The sequence below is a fragment of the Eublepharis macularius genome, chromosome 6 (genome assembly GCF_028583425.1).
Source record: "Eublepharis macularius isolate TG4126 chromosome 6, MPM_Emac_v1.0, whole genome shotgun sequence".
NCBI classification, from domain to species: domain Eukaryota; kingdom Metazoa; phylum Chordata; class Lepidosauria; order Squamata; family Eublepharidae; genus Eublepharis; species Eublepharis macularius.
In genome coordinates this window covers 17,151,633-17,173,959 of record NC_072795.1, presented here as the reverse complement: position 1 = coordinate 17,173,959, position 22,327 = coordinate 17,151,633, and positions in this window count along the sequence as shown.

The following is a 22,327-nucleotide window of genomic DNA, read 5'->3' as shown; positions in this document are numbered from 1 at the left end:
GAGTGCTGATTCCCAGCCAAACCACTTAACCACTATGCTATAACATAAGCTTGTAGAAGTCAAACAATAGGCTCCAAAAGAATAATAATTTGCAGCAAACAAATAAGCGTTTTTGTGAGCAACAATGCCTTTTACTGACCCACATCTTTTCATATCTGAGGAAAGGTGCCCTGGTATAGGTCACAGTTTCTCAACCAGGATTCCAAGGAATCTTGGAATTCCATAGGACATTGTCAGGCATTGTGCAAGAAATCATGGAATAAAAAAATAAAAATTTTGAAATATCATGAAAAATTCAAAAATCTCTTGAAATATCACTGTCATTAAGGTTATAAAGCTGACTTTGACTGAGAGAGAGAGAGCAGCTCTTTACAAATAAATGTTCTTGACCATAATTTAGCAGTAATGGAATTGCACTCCCCGCCATCAACTTTTCTGGCCTGTAAACGTTTTCATGGGTAGGAGTTCCTCAGGATTTGAAAAATTAGTTTAGGTTCCCTCCATGGAAAAAGGTGGAGAAACACTGGTATACCCAATCTCATCAACTGTCGAAAGCTAAGCAGGGTTGGTGCTTGGATGCTAGACCACCAAGGAAGACTCTGTAGAGGGGAACCTAAACTAATTCACACCGTCTGAAATTTAGTTGAAAGGTGGTACAGATGTATTCACATTTATGATATGGATGATAATGTATATGCTTGTAAACAATTTTCATGAATGAATGTACTATTGAACATAACTTTGATTTGTTGATTTTGACCCAGGGGTTTGTATTGTAACTCTTTGGCTATTCCTTGGGCTTTGCCTGTTCTAACCCCCTCCCTTTGGCTCTGTAGAGGGGAAGGCAATGGCAAACCACCTCTCCTCACTTGCCTTGAAAATCACCATGAATCAGTTGTGACTTGACAGCACTTTACACACACATTTTTGCATATTAATTTGAGGGTGCGAACTGGAGAGTTCTCAGCTCCTTAACTGACAGAGGGTATCCTTTTATGGAGGAATAATCCACCTTCATGCTTTTTCTTCCCAAACCATTTTTTTGATCTGACCTGAAGAGAGCTTTGGGGATCTCTGCACAACAGTAGCTTCTGCAAGAACAGCTAGAACAGCTCTTTACCAAATAGTATCCTCGGTTAAGGTCAACACAGATTATCACACAATAGAATGCTGTGTGCTTTACAGAAACTTCATCTGCGGCATTCTTTTCTGAGATGTGAAATGAGAAGCTTCCAGCTTTAAGGTCAGACTTAAACCGGACGAGCAAGGAGATTTCACAGGCTTTTAATATCTATCATAATATGACTACATGGCAAGGAATATAGTTCCAAAAATGCAGCAAGGGATAGGATAACTTTGCAGCCGGGAAAACTACCAGCAGTTATTAGTCATGTTGGATCAGTGAATCCTCCATGCTCAGAGTAGAGTTGCCAACTCCAGGTTAGGAAGTCCCTGGAGATGTTGGGGGTGGAGCCAGGGGAGGGGAAGGGAGCAACTTGACAGCAGTAACCATGCTACAAAGGTAATATATGAATCACCCTTTTGTGAGCTCCAGAACAGAAGAAGTGTAGGGATAGGGAAGGGGAGGGAACTCAGCAGAGATGTAATTCTATGAAGTCTACCCTCTAAAGCTGGCGTTTCTCCAGGGAAACTGATCCCTTGAGTCTGGATCAGTTGTAATTTTGGGAGATCTCCAGGTCCCACCTGGAGGATGGCAACCCTAATTTCAAATCACACCGTTGGCAACCTAAAATCTTCTTTATAAAATGGCTATTAAAAAGGCTACAATCAGACTGTAAATGCCATTTTAAAAGATCAGCCCCCTTAGTAAAAAGTTTAAAGACTCTGACTAGTCACACAATAGTTGCGTTCCTACATTACCAGTATAAAGTGGGAGTTGGGGAAGGGAGCAACTTGACAGCAGCAACCATGCTACAAAGGTAGTATATGAATCACCCTTTTGTTAGATCCAGAACAGAAAAAGTGTAGGGACGGCTGAAAGACAGGGCTGAACACTGCCAAACAACGCAAGTCATTGAATTAACGCACTATCATATGCACTAAATGACTACTTATGCTCTTCAATCCCATACCGACAGCAGTCCAAAAAGCCACACATTACCTTTAACTGGAAGGCACTTGACAGTAGTGCAATCTGTTAGCTATTATAGCAATTAATCCTTTGGGTTGACTTCTTAAGTGTGCATTCAACAACTGTAAAGAAGCTCCGGTGTGAAAAAAACAACAACAACGTTAGGGTATTAAGCAGCAAAGCAATTGCTGGTAAGAGGGCCTAAGAAGAAGGTTTCAGGTAGCCTGGATTTTATTCTGGAACATCTATATACAATCAAAATGGGGCACAGTCTACCAGGTTCTGCCCAAGACCCATTGAAAAAAATGGGAAATTCATTCTTTCACTACTGACATGTATTTCAAAGGGGCTTTCTGGTAGATTGTGCTCGTGTGCTATAAGGAATAGTGAGGTTATCTACCCTTCTCACTTTCAGTTCTTTTACTCTTCCCATTATGCCAACCTAGCAACCTGAATAGCCAGGACTAGCTAGAGATTGTTAGAGCTCAGAAGCTAAGCAGGATCATTCACAGTTAGTATTTGGATGGTAAACCACCTGGATTGCTCTGCTGAGGGAAGCGATGGAGAACCACCTCTGCTCATCTCTTGCCTTGAAAAACCCTTGGGGGCTGTCATCAGGGGTCATTTCGTATAAAAAGAGCCGGAGGAACTCATTAGCATAACTCATTAGCATAGCTCATCAGTATATGCCACGCCTCTTGCCATCACCAGAAGTGTGTCATTAGTATAACTGATTTGCATATGCCACACCCCCTGACATCACCTATTCTGGCTCTTTTGGACCCAATCCTGGCCATTCGGGGCCGAAATTGGGCCCAAAATGGAAAAAGGGGGCTGAAAATGGCTGAAAAGGGGCCCAAAATGGTCAGGATCGGGCCACTGATGAGCGGGAGAGTGAACCACCACCCGAAAGAGGCCCAATCCAGGCCATTTCGGCCCCAATCCAGGCTGAAATGGGCCCAAAATGGCCGAGAGTCAGGTGGGCAGGGCCACCTGACGTGACCTCTTTGGGGAACTGCTGGAACTGCGTTCCTGTGCATTCCCCCTCGAAATGAGCCCTGGCTGTCATCATTTGGTTGCAACTTGACAACAGTTAATTATTATTGTATTTGTTGTGTCCACAGAAAACAGGGTGAGACTTAGTAGGATTGACATAAGGAAAAGAAGCCTTTCCTCCTTTGCAAGGGACAGCCAGTGTGGTGTAGCAGTTAGAATGTCAGATTAGGATCTCGAGGACCCAGGTTCAAATCCCCATTCTGCCATAGAAGCTTTGCTGGGTGGCCCAGTTACATACACTGAGCCTAACCTACTTCACAGGGTGGTTGTGAGAATCCAATGGAGAAGAGAGGTTGGGTTTTTTTCTGAATATATATTTTATTTTGAAAAAAAATAGTAAGAAATGATACAAGAAGAAAACATGTAATTCTTTGTTTTCTTCTTGTATCATTTCTTATTACTATTTTGTATTATATATTCAGAAAAAAAACCCAGTCTCCCTTCTCCATTTGTGTAGTAGGTGGTTATGAAATTGTTCTATAAATCAGAGACAACGATAAACAACAGAATATATAAACTACAGGGTGTTTCTCCCCTTCATACTTACTTACATTAAAAATACATGCCGTTCAACATTTCATATTCAACATTTGAAATTAGTGATTTGGTAATTAATTCATTCTACTGAACTTCGTTGCTCTTAATTTTCAGCTACATAATACAAAAATTCCATTTTTTCTGAAATTCTGAGATTAGCCTATTATATATATAAGATGATAATTTTGCCATTGACACATACTCATATATTTATTCATCCATTCTGTCAAATCGGGGCAGGATTCCACCTTCCGTTTTGTTGCTTATAAAGTAGACAGAGAAAGGCGATTGTTGTAAGCGGTTTGGGTCCCCATTAGAGAAAGGTAAGCACTTTGGGTTCCCGTTAAAGAACAGTGGGGTATAAATAAAGTAAATAAAATAAACTTCCTACAGTAGCCAACAAAAAGCCTCTGAGATGCCCACAAGCAAGGCAAACAGGCTGCAGCCTTCTCCAGTTGCTGCCCTCTAGTGCCTGATGCTGAGAAGCACACTGTCTCTGCGCATGGAGGTTCTATTTAGCCCTTGTGACAAATATCAGTTCTTAAACCTCATTTTCATAAATGTGTCTAGTCCCATTTTAAAGCTGCCCAACCTGGTAGCAATCATTCCATCTTATGACAATGAGTTCTCTAAGAATTATACATTATGTGAAGAAAAACTTGAGTCATCTGTGAAGAGCCACTGCCTATCAGTTTCATAGGATAACCCTATATTATGAAAGAAGAGTTCTGTCTGTCTGTTTCTACATACTGTATATCATTTTAGGAACCTCTGTGGTGTTCCCCCCACTACCACCACCACCTCAGTCATTATTTTTCTAAACTGAAAAGCCCAAAATACTTTAAAAGAGAAAACTAGTGAAAGGAGTCCAGTTTCAAATAAAATGATTAAGGTTCTTCCTTGCTTGCTTTTTTTCTAATGACGTTTGTTAAACTTGAGAAATAGTCATACACAGGGCTCATTTTGAGGGGGAACGCACAAGAACGCAGTTCCGGCAGTTCCCCAAAGAGGTCACATGTCAGGTGGCTCCACCCACCTGACTCTCGGCCATTTTGGGCCTATTTTGGCCTGGATTGGAGCCGAAATGGCCCAGATTAGGTCTCTGACAGGTGGTGGACCACTCTCCTGCTCATCAGAAGCCTGATCCTGACCATTTTGGGCCCCTTTTCAGCCATTTTCAGCACCTTTTTTTCCATTTTGGGCCCAATTTTGGCCCTGAATGGCCAAGATTGGGTCCAAAACAGCCAGAATAGGTAATGTCAGGGGGTGTGGCATATGCAAATCAGTTATAATAATGACACACTTCCAGTGATGGCAAAAGTCATGGCACATGCTAATGAGTTATGCTAATGAGTTATGTTCCTCCTCTTTTTCTACGGAATGACCCCTGGTCATACAACTAAAATTCCAATCCTGACAATGGCAGAATTGACATTAATCTCCAATGTTTCATATAAGATACCCTAGCATTCGTAACCACAAGCACGTCGTGGGTTAGATCCGGACTAAATTTTCCAGTGGCTGAATGGAACTTTCCTTCTCCCTCCCTCCCCCACCACAGCATCCTTTTGATCTCCATGAACTTCTGCCTCTACAGGGTAGGGAGCCCAAAGAATTACACGAGGAGCGTCTGATATGGGAAGCAGTAATCAGTGAAAATGGCCAATTTAGTCTAGATACAACCCCATGTCTCCTAACTGGGAGTTAGGATCACAGGAAAAAGCCCTCCTGACTATCCCATCAACCGAAGACGCTCAGTTGGTGGGTACACAAGAGAGAGCTGTTTTGATGGCCGTTTTGCAATTATGGAACAACCTCCTCAGGGAGGTGCACCTGGCTCCCTCACTCTCTATCTTCAGGAGGCAGATGAAGACTGTTTGATTAGGATGTTTTTTGTTTAGCTGCTTTTTAATGTACCGGTAATTTTTCACTGTGTTTTTGATGTATTTTTTATGTTTGTTTCTGTTTTATATTCTAAGCTGCCTCATGTTCCTCTAAGGTGGAAAAATATCCATTACTTTATTTAAAACATTTGTTAATTGTTGTTGTTGTTGTTGTTGTTAAAAACATTTAAATAATTAAGAAGTTGCATGGTTGATAAAAACCTCTCCTAAGTACACTCCCAGGTTTTTGTGTTTTACATGACCCCAACATTGTTATGTGCTACAAACATTATAGGAACTGCTCCATGGGAGATGCATATATTTAGCATTCTCTGTTAATGAATGCCAAGCTCACATGCCCAGACTTTATGGCAAGACTCTCCTTCTTAGACAGATGGCATTCATTATTTATGCTTCCCTCCCTTCATTGCTCACAGTTGACTTTCTTGAAAGAAATGCATCTTCGTTTCGACTCTGAGGGGAAAATGGCATGCAAAGAAGGAGCCTTCATGCTCAGTGCTAGCACACCTGGCCACGGCACCCTCCACCATTAGTCACATGAAAAGGTCCTCTTTTTTATGTTACTAGAAATGGAGGGACACAGCAAGGTCCATCCAGGTCCAGCCAGCCACTTCCAAAGGGTAAACCAACTGGCTGGTCTTCCGTTTACAAAATTTAGGAAACCTTTATTGCAATAACTACATTTCCCTGCCACATAGAAAACATGTGTTGGTTGGTTGGTTGGTTGGTTGGTTGGTTGGTTGGTTGGTTGGTTGGTTGGTTGGTTGGTTGGTTGGTTGGTTGGTTGGTTGAATAATTTTATTATAGAAGTTTTTTTCCAAATACATGTGGTAAAAAAGAAAACACCATAGTCGAATATTATAGTATATACAGTAAGATAGGTAGGGTATGCATAATCAACAAGATCACAGATAAACAATAATGTAAACAGGCTATAGATAAAATAAATGATTAATCATGACAGGCAATATCAAAAGATATTTCTCATTCAATTTTGCCACGATGTATGATAAACAAGTATCATTTGTTTATTTCCGTATTCATTTATTTCTTACCACAGTCAAAGTGGCTATATTTAGACCAAGGCAGAGCTGAAATTATGTGGGGGAATGCTTTGAGGAGAAAAACTGCTAAAACAAGCTATAAGATCTAGCCAATCAGGGGAATATTGCCAGCATAATGATGTCATAACACCATGTAGCCAATCCTATTTGGTTAGATGATAACACCATGAGAGGCGCTGCCTACCTTTCCCTTTGGACAGGAAAACATTTGGCCACATTTTGTGGGTCTCCCAAAACATCGCCAAAGTGGGGCAGGCAGACACAACTGTCATGCAGAAAAAAAGTTCCCAGCCTACACCTCTTCCTTTTCACCTCAGTGCTAATAGTGTATGGCTATATTACAGAGGCCCTGCCCTGAATAGCCCAGGTGAGCCTGATTTCATCAGTTCTCAGAAGCTAAGTCTTCACCCTTGGTTAGTAATTCAATGGGAGACCTCCAGCAAAGGCCAGGGTTGCAGAGGCAGGCAATGGCAAACCACCACGGTTAGTCTCTTGCCATGAAAACCCCAGCAGGGGTCAACTATGACCTGAGGGCACTCTCCAACACTATATTACAGAGACCAAAAATTCAAGATCATATCCCAGTAGATAATCTAGAAAACCAATCATCTTCTAAGTCCGTATTTTCAGTCACCACCACCCATGAATATATATAAAGGGCTGCCTTACACAGTAATCAAAATATTAGTTCATCTAGCTCAGTAATGTCTACTCTGTATGCCAAACACACTCATTGCTCTCTGCAGAGACAGGCCTTTTCCAACCTAAGATCCTTTAAGCAGAAAGTGGCAGGTGTCTTTCTACATTCTGCTACATGAAATCCTCTTAACTGGAAACATGGGGAATTGAACTGGGGACCTTTTGGATGCCAAGCATGTGATCTACCACTGTATTACGGCCCATCGTTAGAAATGAAATAACTCTGCCCATGCACCATCCCTGCTCTGATTTTTGACAAGTTGGTAATACACAGGGCTTTTTTTCTGGGGAAAGAGGTGGTGGAACTCAGTGGGTTACCCTTGGAGAAAATGGTCACATGGCTGGTGGCCCCGCCCCCTGATCTCCAGACAGAGAGGAGTTTACATTGCCCTCCACGCAGCGGCACAGAGGGCAATGTAAACTCCCCTCTGTCTGGAGATCAGGGGGCGGGGCCACCAGCCATGTGACCATTTTCAAGAGGTTCCGGAACTCCGTTCCACAGCGTTCCCGCTGAAAAAAAGCCCTGGTAATACATGTTTTAGATACCACCAGAGGCTAGTTGCACATTCAGGAGTTCTGATTTTTGCATCAAAAGTTTCCCTACCAACTGAACTTAGGCTTCCTATGCAAAAAGAATGAATGTTTTTGAGGTTGTTCTGAAGGAAGCTGTTTCATCAGCCAAAATATAATAGGCCGTGCCGGGAGATGATACTCGGCATTTTCAACTGAAGCAGCATTGCAGTCACCAGATGTGTCTTTAAAAGGACAAACGGAAAAAGCTGCTCAGCCTTTGGAGAACTGTCCAGTCCCCCAAGCAAACAAGCCCCAAACAACCTTCAAACTGGAGAGAGCTGTGGGATCCTTAAATTACTCCCAAAGTATCCACACTGGAGGAGTTCCTTGGCCTGTGAATGTATGAAGCTGGGCTTTATCTGAGTTGGCATTCCCATTATGGAATTCCCTTCAGAGTGAGATCTCCTTTTCCCAACTATGCATTCTCTTCAGTTCTGGCTTCTTTCAGCAACTGCTTTGATGCCATTCTTAAAAGAGGGTTCTTCTTGCTAGCTATGCAGTCCAGCCAATCAGGGAGCCATTGTGATCTTCTATGTCTTTTATATCTTGCCTGAGTCAAACACCTTCCGTTTTAAGCAAGCATTTATGGATGGAGCTGTACATTGTTTGTACGACTATGTTTTGAACAAGCTGCCTCAGGCAGCCATTTTCTTTTATTTGTTTCTCTTAGGGTATTTATTTGATTTTTTAAATTGTTTTATGGTTTTGTTGTTGTGCGTCACATTGAGTGCCTTTCCAAGTATAAATGTAACTCAGAAATGTTATAATAAATAAATAAATGCAAATCAATTACATCAGGCACCTTCAAAATCATTTGCCAAGGAATCTGCCTGCTGGTGCCCTAGTACTCCATGGCTATAACCCCACAGATGGTCTTAGGTTGGTGAAAACAGCAGTAGTTTCTCATTGCTGTAGACGGTTACAGCAAAACGCCCCCTTGGAGTGATGGATTCTCAGAAACCATCATCGTAATCCCTCGGAGGGGACCTTGCCAGTGGTGAAGAGAGACACATTGCCTTCAAGTAATGCACATAACTATTGAGTTCGACAGACCTGTTGTTCTATGAGAAAGTTTATCTTTGTCTCTGTGGAAATTAGATGTCCTTCTCTGTATGGATTTGCAAACGTGAAAGACAAGACAAGTAGATTGACTAGAATATCAATTGTGCAGGGTAACAAGGGCAGAGCGTTTAGTTTCTGTGAGCATTTCAAAACCCCAAATACACCATTTTGATTACCTGTCTAAAATGCAAATTGAACTGCACCTGTGATGATGAAAGCAACTCCAAAGGAACAGAAATAATAGAAGTTCCCCTCTGGAAGATCAGGCATTGCACTGTTAAAGCACTGACAGAAGCAGACAGTAATTAATGCTAAGTTGCAATGAGGTTCCTGCGCTGTAACATATTGTATTCCCCAATGTCCCATGCCAAAAAGTCATAGGAAGGAATTTTTTTAGAAGAAGAGGAATTAAATGGACACATCACGAGGCAGAGTTAAGATGTTCAATTTCCCTGTTAGGATAGATGGTAATATATTTTGCCTGCTTTGGGGGGCCAGAGGGGAATGCATCAAATCTATCTTATCACATAGTTAAGGTGACAAAAGTCTTATATGTTTTATTTTTAAAAAAAACACTTCAAGGTGATGCTTTTAACGGCTTTGAAAACAAACATGTAAATGATATGCTTCTAATACAAAGCTGCTTATTCCAGCTTACAAAAATGCATATACATTAAACCAAATACAAATAATACCTATTATCTTCATGAATAACATTTTATGGCTTATATCTCTCAGTCAGTACATAACTCTTAAATCCACCGAGAGCCCTAGAAAGCTAAGAAAGCTTGCCCTAAGTATGCAGCGAACTTCTAAGCCTGCTTCTTATGGAGAACTCCTTACACCAAAAATGAAAGCAGGATTTATGTTTTTCTATCTTGCTCAGACAAGTAGAAAGGGATGGCGATGGTGATGGCATGAAGATTTGCTCACTCATTCCACCCAGCTAAGGATCCTCAAGAAGGTAAACAATCAAAATATTTAAAATACGCTTTTTAAGAATATATATATAAACTATTAAAAACTATTGAACAAAACATATAAAATAAAAAGAGGGTCAGTGATGGTATGCCAAACAGAACAAAAATATGATTCACCTGCTGGTGGATTTGATAGAGGGAGACAAACGAATCTCCCTGGGGAGGAAATTTCGTGATTTCGGTGCCATGGCAAAGAAGGCCCTTTCTCAGGTTGCTACCCGTTTAACCTCAGATGATGAGAGCAATCTGAAGCAGGGCTCTTGCCAGCAAATGTTGTACCTACTACAGAGAGGCTAGGACTGGATGCCAATTGGACCATGATTTTGTAGCATCTGCTCCATAGTGGTCAAAACACTGAGAGGGATACATCAGGAATAAACCAGTTTAACAGTCATTCAAGGTACTTTGGAAGTCATGAATTCATTCAGCATCTCTAACAGTGAATTCTTAGCAGCCTTACCATATTACTACTCCACGGATTCATTGTGGGAAAAGGCAACTGATACGACTGATAAAATAGGCTCTCAAACATGTACCCTATCTTGAAAAGTATTCCAGTATTACTAGTCTGTCTTAATTTCAGGCATCTGCACTTCCGGTTTGGGATTCATGGAGGTCTAACGCAGCTCCATTTGCGGAGCTGACCGGATTGCCGTTTAAACCGGCCGGAGGGGTGAAAATAACCCGCGGCCGACTGCTCTCAGGCGGGGAGCAGGCAAAGAACGCTCAAGACCCTAGGGTGAGCTAGATCTCGGACGAGGGGGGGCTCTACACAAGGAGTCTCCCCCCCGATCCTTGAGGTCCCACCTTGCGACGGGTCGGCTATAATCTCTGCGGCAATTTTGGGGCCAACTCGGCTGGCATAAGACCTACATACCCAAGCTTCGATCGGGGAGGGAAGTCGAGAGGAGAATTTAAGATCGAAACAGCGATTACAACCCGAGAAAGTTGAAGAGAAGGTAAAGATCGCTATCTCTTGAAACGGGACAGATTGACAAAAACAGAGAGGAAAGAAAGTAGATTTTTAAACTGCAACAGACTAGTGAAAAGGAGGTGAAGACTCGGCAGGAGTTGTATTTTAAAAGAGACTAAGTTTAAAGAAGTTATTACAAAAATCGGACTATTGTTTTGAATACCTGTGGTCTTGGAGCTGTGGGAAAAAGACACCATCGCGAGACCTGCTGTGGGAAGACGGGAGACAGGAAGTGCGTAATAACAATAGAGTGGCTGGAGGGAAGCGGCCCTTGCCAAGGGACAGGAAGTGGGGAATCGCCATTTTTGAAAGTGGAAGGGTCGTGGCTTCAGCGGAAGAGGAAGTAGGCCATCTTGGATTATAATAACATAGAGAAACCATAGAGAAAAGACGCCCGACATTTTGGATATAAAAAATTAATTTTGGCAAAGATTGGGACATTTGAAAAAAAAGGAAAACGTTTAATTATACGCCACGGAGCTGAGGAAGAGAGCAGATTCGTGGGAGCGAGCTAAAGCAAGCCCCACGATGTCGAAAAAAGAGTGGCAATCGGCAATAGAAAATTTGGACAAAAAACTTATAGACATGATGAAAGAACTTAAGGACACGAAATTGGAGCTTATTAAAGAGGTCAAAGAAGTTACACAGACAGTAAAGTCGGAGCTGTCAGAAGTGAAAAAAGGGGTGGAAACGATTAGCAGTGAATTACAAGGAACGAAACAGAGAGTCAAAACAGTAGAAGACGCGATGGAGAATTTAATAGAAACGCAACAAACAGAGATGAGATCGGTAAAGGGGAGGATGTCAGTTGCAGAAACTAAACACATGGAGAAGCAGCTTCGTTTTCGTGGTCTGCCAGAAGTTGAAGGGAAGTCAGCGCAAGAACAGATGACTGAGGTGTTGGCTGAATACCTGGGGAAGGAGGAGGAGGAAATTGTGGCTATCCTAGATGTGGCGTATCGTGTGAACTCGAGAATTGCAACCCAGAGGAAACTACCAAGGGATGTGATCGTGCAGTTTACAACTAGAAATATGAAAGAGAGGATTGTGACAAAACAATTTCAAGACCCATTGGAGATTGATGGCAAGACGATTATCATAATGAAGGAATTGCCCAGATCAGTGTTACTGGACAGGAAAAAATATAGAGTGTTAATTCAGACTTTGAAGGACATGAACATTAGGTACAGATGGGAGTTACCGGAAGGAGTGTCCTTTGAGTTTGGAGGGGCAAAAAAGCGTATCAGATCTGAGCGGGAGATGGAGAGATTTATTAAGGACAATGAAAAAGACTTACCAACAAAACCATGAATATGGAGAGTAAAGTATTATCTTGGAATGTAAATGGACTAAACTCACCGAATAAGAGAAAAAATATTTTTCATTGGCTACTAAAACAAAAATGTGATATTGTTTGTTTGCAGGAGACCCATATTAGAAAACAGGATGTAAAATATTTAAAATCTGGAAAATTGGGCAAAGAATTTGTAGCGGCTTCCAACAAGAAAAAAAGAGGAGTGGTGTTGTATATAAAAGAGGAGCTGCAGCCAAAATTTGTTATGAGAGATGTGGAAGCTAGATTTGTAGCAGTGGAATGTAACTGGAACTTAAAGAGAGTGTTGGTAGTCGGACTTTATGCACCTAACGGTGCAAAGGAAAGCTTCTTTGAGGACTTAAGGAAGCACTTAGACGATCTTGTATATGACCAGATAATTCTTGCTGGAGATTTCAATGGAGTGACAGATTTGGAACTAGACAAAAAGACTACAAAAGCACAAAAGAAAAGAGGATTATTGCCAAAGCTTTTTTTTGAGTTGATTCAACAAGAGACTCTCGAAGACGTATGGAGGAGAGAATATCCTAAAACCAGACAGTTTACTTTTTATTCTGCAAGGCATCTTACATTATCAAGAATTGATATGATCTGGGCCTCAAAGGACTTAGCGTTATGGACTAAGGAGGTAGGAATAATGCCGATGGTAGGCTCAGATCACAACCCAATTATGTGGAAATTCGGAAAAAGGAGAAAAAGGAAAGCCTGGAGAATAAATGAGGACTTGTTACAGGAAAGTGAGAATATGGAAATATTGAGAAGAGAGACAAAGTTTTTTATACAATACAACGTGAATAAAGAAGTACCAACCAATAAAGTTTGGGATGCGTACAAGGCGGTTGTAAGGGGCATACTAATGGACTTAAATGGCAGAGCAAGAAAAAAGAAAGAGGAGAAAAGACAAGAGATTGAGGAGAAAATAAAAGCCAAAGAAGTACAGTTAAAAAAGAGACCAGGGAAAAAGAAAATATACCAGGAAATCAAAATTCTTCAAGAACAGCTAACAGCAATGAGTAATAAAGAATTGGAGTGGAATCTTAAAAGACTGAATCAAAAAGCGTTTGAGGGTGCTAATAAACCTGGGAAATATTTGGCATGGCAATTGAAGAAGAAAAGGGAAAAGAAAATAATAAATAAAATATGTGAAGAAGATAAAACGTACTTGGAGCAGACTACCATTAGTAGAGCCTTCTATAAATTCTATGCTAAGCTGTATAATAAAAAAGAAGTAAACAAAGAATCAATAGCATCATATCTGGAGAAAACCAAACTTCCAGAAATCTCGGAAGCTTGGAGAAGTAAGTTGAACAGTGAAGTAACTGACGAGGAAATAAGCAAGGCAATACAATCTGCAAATCTAGGAAAGGCGCCAGGGCCAGATGGACTTACGGCTAAATTTTATAAGACAATGGCCAATGAACTGGCACCATTCCTAAAAGAGGTGATGAATGGAGTTTTTAGGGATCAAAGGATTCCAGATACTTGGAGTGAAGCGAATATATCATTGATCCCAAAGGAGGGCCAAGACCTGACCAACGTGAAAAATTACAGACCTATATCACTACTTAATAATGACTATAAAATTTTTGCGAAGATATTGGCGGAGAGATTGAAGGGGTGGCTCTCGGAAGTCATAGAGGAGGAACAAGCAGGCTTTTTGCCAGACAGACAAATAAGAGACAACTTAAGGACAGTGATCAATGCTATTGAATACTACGACAAGCGTTGTGACAAAGAGGTTGGTTTCTTCTTTGTAGACGCCGAAAAAGCGTTTGACAATTTAAACTGGGACTTTATGTTTGCCACTATGGAAAAGCTACAACTGGGAGAAAGATTCGTCAGAGCAATCAAGGAAATCTATAGAGACCAGACTGCAGCAATTGTAGTGAATGATGAACTGACCAAGAAATTGACGATTAGTAAAGGAACAAGACAAGGTTGCCCGTTATCTCCATTGTTGTTCATCTTAGTATTGGAGATTCTGATGATACAAATCCGACAAGATGAGGAAATACGAGGAATAAAGATAAAGGACTATTCATATAAGGTCAGAGCATTTGCAGACGACATAATGTTAATTGTAGAAGACCCACTGGAGAACATGCCAAAAGTGATAGACAAGATCAAGGAGTTTGGAGACTTGGCAGGTTTCTTCATTAACAAAAAGAAGTCAAAGATATTATGCAAAAACATGACTAAGCAGAAACAACAATTGTTAATGGAAACAACGGATTGTGAAGTAACTAGTAAGGTGAAATACTTGGGAGTTGAGCTGACTGCAAAAAATATTGATTTGTTCAAGAATAATTATGAAAAATTATGGACTCAGATAGAGAGAGACTTGATCAAATGGAATAGATTGAACCTGTCATGGTTGGGCAGGATTGCAGCAGTTAAGATGAATGTGTTACCAAGAGTAATGTTTTTGTTACAGACAATACCAATCATCAGAGACTCTAAACAATTTGAAAAATGGCAGAGGAAAATATCAGATTTTGTTTGGGCAGGCAAGAAGCCTCGAGTGAAAGTAAAAGTTTTACAAGATGCAAAGGAGAGAGGCGGAATGCAACTGCCCAATCTGAGACTTTACCATGATGCAATCTGCCTAGTTTGGCTAAAAGAGTGGATGACATTAAAGAATAAGAAACTATTAGCCCTAGAGGGATATAAAAAAATTTTTGGATGGCACGCATACCTATGGCATGACAAAGTAAAGGTCAACTCGATGTTCCTGCATCATTTTGTAAGGAGAAGTCTATTTACAATCTGGAAGAAGTATAGAACTTACCTACAAGAAGGAACCCCCTTGTGGGTGGTTCCATATGAGGTGATAGATCCGAGAGCTGTGGATAATGAACAACAATGTTTAACGTACAAAGAAATAACTAAGATTGAAGTATCTAAACTTAGAATAAAGACGCAAGAGGAACTATCACCTAACTATGATTGGTTCCAGTATAGACAGATTAGAGACTTATACAACTCAGACTTTGCAAAAGGGGGCATACGAACAGAGAACTCGGAACTAGAGCAGACCCTTCTTAAAGAAGACAAGAAAAGAATATCCAAGGTATACCAAGTATTGCTGAAATGGTATACTGAGGATGAGATAGTTAAAACACAGATGGTGAAATGGGCTATAAATTTCAATAAAGAAATAACAATGGAGGCATGGGAATACTTGTGGAAAACTACAATGAAGACAACGACATGTATCAATATTAAAGAGAACATTTTCAAAATGATCTATCGTTGGTACATGACACCAAAGAAGATTGCGCTAGGGAACTTGAATACTTCTAATAAATGCTGGAAATGTAAGAAACATGAGGGCTCCCTCTATCATATGTGGTGGTCGTGTGAGGTAGCTAGGCAGTTCTGGGGGGAAATAATAAGAGAAATGAGTGAAATTTTACAGTTTCAAATAAATAAGAACCCAGAACTCCTGCTGCTAAACTTGGGAATGGAGGGAATTCCAGCCCATCATAGGACGTTGATTTTTTATATGACTGCAGCAGCTAGACTTTTGTATGCGCAGAAATGGAAAGTACAAGAAGTACCAACTATTGAAGATTGGATCTACAAATTGCTGTATATGGCTGAAATGGACAAGATGACAAGAAAACTGAGAGACCTGGACTCAGGGCAGTTCAACACAGACTGGGAGAAGCTGAAACAATACCTGGAGAAGAAATGGGAGGTGGGAGGAAAACTGTGGCAGTTTGAGAACTACTGAAATATAATAAAAGTATAAAAGAGAGGGGTGACTTTACCGGGGGAGGAAGAGAAATGTGAATTTATAAGCAGTTAGATTAATTGATTGAGATATATATAGATATGTATAGGTCAACTGATAGAGAATAATTAATGATAAGGTTTAAACATGAGGATTGACTAACTAACAATATTTTCTTTCTTTGACAAGATTTATATGCACCAAACTGAATATATAGAAGAGTTAAATTGATTGAGTATCTGAGGAGTTATATAGAATTACCATAAAAAGTTGAAATGAGTAATATATAGAGAACAAATCAAATTGTTTGATTTAAATGTGGGAAATTTTTATGGTTTATGATATATAGGTTTATATAGAATTATTCAAAACTGGAAAATGGGATAAATTGTTTATCTAAAGACGTATAGTTTGGGTGTATAATAAGTAAAGGAGTTAAAGATGTACTGCTTAATATAATGGAGAATGTATATCTGTTTTAGACAGAGGAACTTAATAGAAGTAAGGGAAAAGGGACAGAGGGTGGGAAAGCTGTTGGAAGTCAACAAAAGGGGGGGAAAGGGAGGGGGTTAGAAACGAAAAATTAGGGGAAAATTGACTGTAATGTAAAAATAAAAATGTTCTAACCCAATAAAAATTTTTCAAAAAAAAAAAATTAATTTCAGGCATCTGAAATTAAATAGCACATTTCTGAAGAAGGAAAAAGAAAAAAATGCTTCTCCTGGGTATCTCTTTACATAAGCCCCTCTTATTTTGGTATATTGGATAAAAGCAGTAGGACTCTAGTCTGGAGAACAGGGTTTGATCCCCCACTCCTCTGCTTGAAGCCAGCTGGGCGACCTTGGGTCAGTCACAGCTTCTAGGAGCTCTCTCAGCCCCACTCACCTCACAGGGTGTTTGTTGTGGGGATAATAATGACATTGACATTGCAAACAGTTCTGCATGTGGCGTTACGTTGTCCTGAAGAGCAGTATATAAGCGCAAGGTGGTGGTGGTGGTGGTGGTGGTGGTTATATTTCTGCATGACCACTATGGATAGTTATTTTGCAGGAGAAGACATAAACCACTTGGACTGAGAGCCAATGGAGTGTAGAAAGAGTGTTGGACAAAGATATGGAAATCACATACACTGTGATGATACTCACTGGGTGATCTTTAGCCAATCACTCTCTCTCAGCCTAGCCTATCTTGAATGGTTGTTATGAAGATAAAGCAGGGAAGGAAGAACTACGTACACTGTCCTGAACACATGAAGCTGCCTTATACCAAATCAAAGCCTTTTAATATCAAGGTCAGTAGTACTTGGGTGGGAGACCACCAAGGCAGTCCAGGGTCGCTACGCAGTTGCAGGCAACGGCAAACCACCTCTGAGCATTTCTTGCCCCGAAAACCCCATTGGGTTGCCATAAGTCATCCGCAACTAGATGGTGCTTTTGACCACTGCTGTCTACTTTGACTGGCAGCAGCTCTCCATGGTCTCAGGTGGAGGGTCTTTCACATCACCTCCTACAGACTGTTTTAACTGGAGATGCTGGGGCTTGAACTGGCACCTCCTGATCCAAAGCAGATCCTGTACCGCTGAGCCATGCACTCTCCCCTAACCAATTAGAGGATAAGTTGGAAAAAATGTACTAGATGAATACAGTTATCACAAGTAGGCAATGTGTACTTGACTGCATGTGTGTGCATAGCACACAAATACAGTATGGTATTTGCAGGCAAGGATATGGCTTTATGGGTAACGATACAGGGAAACATACAGCCAGAACTGTGTGTGCATACAGTGGTGGTTGTGTATGTTTCAGTACATGGCAAGCCATTTCTGAAATGCAAGGGGTCTTCAAAAACTGTTTGTGCTGTTGCACAGAAAGCTTCTTTTCAGGAGGCAAATAACTCACTGAAGACGTGGGAGCCTGGGTGTACCTAAGGGTTCTTTCTTCTACCACAGTCTCTTTGAACTCAGTGGGGGGACCATGCCTATTTAGGATGAGACTGTTAAAAAGTCAGCCATCCCCCCCAGCTGAGCCATGAAAGCTTGGATGTTTGATGCACATAGAGTACTCCTCCAACCACAAAGAAGTTGTCAATCATTTCAGGAACAAAAAAAGCAATGTACACACAAAAGAGAATGTGGACAGAGAGAACTTTTTCTCTGTCTCCCATAATACTAGAATCCAGAGGCACCCAGTGAAGTTGATAGGTGATACAGTTGGGAGAGACAAAAGTACTTCTTTTCTCAGCAAGAAATTAATTTGTAGAATTCACTGCTGGTCGATATAGTAACAGCCGCAAGCTCAAAGGGTTTTAAAAGGGAGCTAGACAGATTCATGGAGGAAAAGCCCATCTCAAACACCTGCCAGTTTGGCTCATGTCTTCACCAGTCATGAACAAGAAGTTGATTTTTCAGTGACCAGTTCGACTGTTCATTGGCCCATTAGTGGCTGTTCAGCAAGTTGCTCCATGGTATTCCTTCCTACCCATTCAGTCCAGTGCAATTGGCATTTCATGCTTTGTCATTCTCACACAGCCTAATTAAGTTCTACTACCTTTCCCCATCCTTGCTGTGTTACTGCTTTGCCCAGCAGGCAATTGTTTAAATAGGCAATTAAATCAGTCACAAATCATATGAATCAGTCATAAATAAATGCTATGTTTTAATAAAATCCTGCCCATCAGTGTTCATCTAAGTAATCCCTAGTGATGCTAACGGTGGCTGATCAGTTTGAATGGGCAGAATCTTTGTGCATGGGCAGTCTTGAAAGCCTAAATGGATGAGGAAACTCTTAAAATTGCTAAAGACAGACGGGAAACAAAAGCAAAAGGTGACGGAAATAGACTCAGAATTCTAAATGCAGAGACAAAGAAATCTATTATAATAACCAGTGCAAAGAAATAGAAGAGAACAACAAAAAAGGAAGAACAAGAGATCTGTTCCACAAGATCCAGGAAATCAAAGGCTTGGGATGCTGAAAGATCAAAACAGAAATACCTGATCAGGACAAAATAAAGGAAAGATTGAAACAATACATTGAAATACTATACAGAAGAGACGGAAGGATGATAGATAGCTTTGAAGAAGAGTCCTTTGATGAAGAACCAGAAATCTTAGAAAGTGAAGTAAAAGCAATTGGGAGAAACAAAGCACTTGGAGTAGATGGAATACCAATAGATCTATTTCAAGCTACAGAAATGGAGTCCTTCAAAATCTTAACAAGAATCTGTCAACAAATATGGAAAACAAAACAATGCCCCACAGACTGGAAACGCTCAGTCTACATTCCAATTCCAAAGAAAGGAGATGTCAAAGAGTGCAGCAATTATTGGACTATCACGTTAATTTCCCATGCAAGCAAAGTGATGCTCAAAATTCTACAGCAAAGACTCTTACCATATATGGAACGAGAAATGCCAGATGTTCAAGCTGGATTCAGGAAAGGAAAAGGCACCAGAGATCACATCGCAAATTTACAATGGATAATGGAACATACCAGGGAATTTCAGAAGAAAATCAGTATGTGTTTTATATATTACAGCAAAGCTTCTGATTGTGTGGATCATGCAAAGCTATGGAGAGTCTTTAAAAAAATGTGGGTGCAAAAAATCTGATTGTTTTAATGCACAACCTGTACTCTGGACAAGAGGACAAAATATGGGGAAACAAAATGGTTTTCAATTGGCAAGGGTGTCAGACAAGGAAGCATATTATCTCCCTACCTGTTCAACCTCTATGCAGATCATATCATAAGGAAAGCTGGATTAGATCTAAAAGAAGCTGGTGTAAAAAATGGGGGGAGGAACATTAAGAATTTGAGATATGCAGATGACACCACATTACTGGCAGAAAATAGTGAAGACTTGAAATAACTGCTGATGAAGGTTAAAGGAGAAAGCGCCAAAGCAGGATTACACCTAAACATCAAAAGTAATAACTGAGGAGTTACATAATTTTAAAGCTGACAATGAGGAAACTGAGATTGTCCAAGATTTTCTATTCCTTGGCTCAGTCATCAACCACCAGGGAGACAGCAACAAGGAAATCAGAAGGAGATTGAGACTTGGAAGAGCAGCTCTGTGAATGAGCTGGATAAGATCCTTAAAGATAAAAATGTCTCCCTGGGAACCAAGATCAAGATAATCCAAACTATGATATTCCCCATTACTATGTATGGATGTGAAAGTTGGACAGTAAAGAAAGTTGACTGGAAGAAAATTGATTCATTTGAAATGTGGTGCTGGAGGAGTGTTTTGCAGATATTATGGACTGCCAAAAAGACCAATAAGTGGGTACTAGATCAAATCAAGCCTGAAACTCCCTAGAAACTAAAATGACAAAACTGAGGCTATCGTACTTTGGTCACTTCATGAGAAGACAAGATTCTCTGGAAAAGTGGAAGGCAGTAGGGAAGAGGAAGACCTAAAACGAGATAGCTTGACTCAATAAAAGAAGCCATGCCCTCCAGATTGCGGGATCTGAGCAAGTCAGTTAATAATAGGACATTTTGGAGGTCTCTTATTCATAGGTTTGCCATAGGTCAGAGGCAACTTGATGGCACATAACACACACAGTCTGGGGAAATCCCAGTGCAAAACGGTATGGCAGGCATTCATGGCTGTTTGGCATGACCGACAAACATGTTGATGGGACAGTTTTCAGAATTCCTAATGGCTACCAGTGGTAGTGACACAGGGGTTCCTCCACAGGCAGTAAACCTCTGAATACCATTGCCAAGAGGCAACATCAGGAGAAGGCCTTGCTCCCTTGTTCTGTTTTTTTTTTTGTCCCTACAGGGCAACTAGTTAGCCACTGTGTGAGAGAGGATGTCGGACTAGATGGAGTAGTGGTCCAGCCCAGCAGGGCACTTCTTAGATGCTTCTGTTTTCTCCCTTCTGCTGGTGTATGGGGAAGCTCAGTCTCACAAGACATCCATACTTACATTGAAGCAGGCATGGGGCACTAGCTCAGAAGCTGTAGCATTATCATAATCCCACACAATGCATTCACTTTTCACTTGAGATTAAATTTAAAAATCATTACCTACCGCGTAACCTGAACCAATAATATACGCATGCATTGCCGAGGGCAAGTCACCAAGGAGTTCTACAGCAAAAGTCACCATGTAAATAATCGCAGTAATTTCCCTCTTATATATAAAAAAAAGATGCCAGAGTTAATGTGGCATCCGATGAAATTTCCATTGTAATAATTATGCACAGAATTTTTTAAAAAGATGTCATGCAGAGACTAGCTACATTTAGAATAGCCAATCGAGACAAAAGAACAAAGGGAAAGGGTTTTAATCATACATTTTGCCAGAGGCACTAAATCGATGGCATGTATCATGCATGAGCAAATATATTTATGTGATAGGAAAATAGGATTGTGACCTTGGTGCAGGACTGGTCATTAGTGAACATTACAGAACCCCAATTAAGGGGCTGTTTGAATGCCCTTCCTCTCCAGGCCATCCCATCCATTCTCCTTCTCAACGTTCATTAACTAACCGGGGAGGGGGGAGTGTACCATGTACATTCTACGTATTAAAATCAAAAAGAGTCCAGTAGCACCTTTAAGACTAACCAATTTTATTATAGCATAAGCTTTCGAGAATCAAGTTCTCTTCATCAGATGCCTGATCAAAACTGGGCAGATACAGAAGAGGAGGGGGAAAGAGAGAGAAAAGGGAGGGGTCATAAATCACAAGAAGGCAGAATGCAATTAGCATAGAGGCAATCAAAACATTCCTTTGCTTGGAAATGTAAACATCTCCTTTTGGTGTGCAGTCAGTTTGTAGCAGTGAAGGTGTCCAATTCCTATGTAGTATAAGCCTTCGGTAACCACAGCTCTCCCTGCCAGTTGCATCTGACAAAGAGAACTGTGGTCCCCGAAAGCCCACACCAGGCGTCACTGGGCTCCCCTAGATCACGCCTCTGTAAAGAGAATCTGTTACCTGTGGTAATGTGATAACCATTCGTAGTCTCTATTCAGTCCCCGCTTGACAGAGTCAAATTTGCATATGAATTCCAATTCAGCAGCCTCCCGTTGGATTTTGTTTTTGAAAGGTTTCTGTTGAACCACAGCGACCTTTAAGTCTTTGGTGGAATGTCCTGGTAGATTGAAGTGTTCTCCCACTGGTTTTTGGACGTTTCCATTTCTAATGTCAGATTTGTGTCCATTTATTCTTTTGCGTAGAGGTTGGCTGGTTTGTCCAATGTACAGAGCAGAAGGACATTGTTGGCACATGAGGGCATATATCAGATTGGAGGATGAGCAGCTGTAAGAGCCAGAGACAGTGTAGTTGATGCCATTGGGTCCAACGG